The following is a 2,790-nucleotide window of genomic DNA, read 5'->3' as shown; positions in this document are numbered from 1 at the left end:
TGTTCGATATTCTGATCGAAGATGATTTTTATGACTTGTGAATAACATTAATAACAATTCTTCTTTTCTGTAACATTAAAAAAGTAATTAATCTGTAAATGAAAGATATTATTCTTAATTCCCAGCAGTTCCCATAAAGATCTGCTAAATAAAATAAAAAATTAGATGAGTTACAAGTTTTTCACATTATTTTGTTTAGCGCAATTTAAGAACAAATTAAATTAATTGCCTTCCATATAATTGAATTTACTAATGAAAATTATATATTGCGATCGTACTAAACAGCGCAGCCAATTAGATCGGTAGTACTTGTGTTGTCATGTCGTAATTATTCAATAATAACAACATCGGAAGTAATACCGATTGTTCAGATCTCACCGCATGGAAGTTGCTGTGTACGGAGATCCATTTTATATAAACAACGAAATTTTGATATAATGTTATACCGGATAACAAAATAATTATATTACGACATTGAACGTATTACGCTTTGATAAAGCGGATTTCGTTTCGACCACTTTAGAAAACAAAACAATTATTCCAATGCTCGTCATTCCATGAGTAACATAAATACATGAGTAACAAAATAACTGAGATGTTAACTAGACGATGTCCTAGCACATAATGAATTAATTTGGAAGAATATAATTTATTTATATTGTTAATATTCGAGATATTCGATTATGTTTATTAACCAACAAAGTCTAAGAAAGATTTCTACATAGATAATTCGCAAAGTGAAATGTGAAATTTTATTAAACGAAATGGCTTTCTAATAATCTCTTAACTATTACTTAAATATATATACACACGTTCATATATCTTCTCATATATGACATAATTTACGCGATATATATAATCTAATTATCGATCAGACGATTAATTAAATATATTATTCGCATTTCGAATGATTTTATACTTGATTTGAAATATAAATCGAAAACTATTTCGAAATAAGAAAAAAAGTGAGTGTATCATTTGTTGGTATGAATACGATAGATATTAAATTATTGAAAAAGTAATAATATCATATGAGAAAATATCTGATTACATTATCCGTAATTTCTTTCTTAGATCTTTCCATAATTTTCATTGAGAATTCTTAATTTCGACTATTTTTGAAATAAACAATCTAAAAACGACCATGTCCATTTTATGAAACGATCGGAACGATTGTCGTTTAAGGCTGTTCTGATTTTAGTAAATGGAATTATCCAACCTCAATTCCATGCATTATACATTTATAAGCTTAATTGAATTATTTATTATGTGAGATCCGGTAATTGGTATTGCATACATTTATCTATATTTCATTATACAATATAAATAACCGAGCCAATAACGGAGTGCATTAGACAGTTTTTAAAAATATATTTCATTAAATATAATTTCATTAAATTTTTTAAATTTAAACTAACATCATAAATATCATTATTTCAATTATATCTAGTTTCAATTGAATGAAATATGCAGCCATTCGACCGCAATATTTCTATTACAAGATTTACGATTAAATTTCGATCCATCGGTAAATATGAATTTACTTTATCGACATTTACTTTGGTCGGCAAAACGGGAATCTACTATTTCCGAGCTTGCTTTCAGTCAGTAAAAACATGATTTTGCTATTACCGATATTTTACACTATCGGTAAAATAGTAATTTGATATTACCGGTAAACTATTTATAAAATTATGGAAAATATATATCATTTAATCTTAATCGTATGAAGAGCGAATATTTCGATGTTTACTCGTTGGAATATATAGGAAAAATGTTTCGAAAACACTCAAAACCATTCAAAGGTTCTTCTGTACTAATCTTACCTAATTGCTAGCACTCAAAACAAAATTATTAAGTCGATCGTTTAATGTCAACAAAAAGGAAATAAAATTTATAAAATTAGGGAAAATATTAATTTTCAAGTTATTACGTTTAGGAGAGAGTTTCGATGTATACTCTTCGAAATGCGAAAGGAAACTGACTCGGCAAACGTCAAAGTTTTGAGACAACCAAGAGTTTGTTTTTGTTTACATTCCAAGTAGTCAATGACTGTGACATTAAAACTTTTAATTATTGAAATAATAAATTAAATTATTTTGGAACATTTCATCAAACATTTTAATTTTATTCACTGGAACTTCTTCGCATGAGCATCGTTTTTGGAATGGAATAGAAAATAGCAGATCAGTTTATGTAACAGAAACAAACAAGCTATCGTCTACTTGTTCAAGGTGCAAAGTTCAAGGAGCATCATTATGCAAAACTCTTGATTCATAAAAATGTTAAAAACAATATTTGGGTCAGCCGATTACCGATTTTGACGAACAACGTTTTGTTTTAAATATAAAGATTGATGCAAGATGATGGCTATTTCGAATTTTGAATAACAGTTAATTTTCTTTGGAAAAAATCATATTAAAAAAAGATTGTTACTTCGACAATAGTTTATGCATAAAGATAAAGCTTTCTAAAAAATTTGAAAAATATCCATGTTCTCGCTCAAACCTTTGCATTTAAAATAAGAGCATGTTCATCAATGTCGATCAAGAATTATGTTTGTACTCATTACTGGCGTAAACTATTATACAATCAGAAATGATGAACAGTCTTGATTGGTCGTTACATTTTTTCCCTAGATACAATCAAAGTTATTAAAAATGTTACGTTAATATGACTTATAAGAATATAAAAGATATATTTACTAGCATAAATCAAAACTGTTACATTGGGATAAAAGGAAAAAAATTGTTTAAAGAGTTGTTACAAATAAAGATAGTCTATATTAGT

Source organism: Vespula vulgaris, chromosome 3 (assembly GCF_905475345.1).
Source record: "Vespula vulgaris chromosome 3, iyVesVulg1.1, whole genome shotgun sequence".
Classification (NCBI taxonomy): Eukaryota; Metazoa; Arthropoda; class Insecta; order Hymenoptera; family Vespidae; genus Vespula; species Vespula vulgaris.
The sequence above is the reverse complement of the archived record's forward strand: the minus strand, read 5'-3'. Positions refer to the sequence as shown.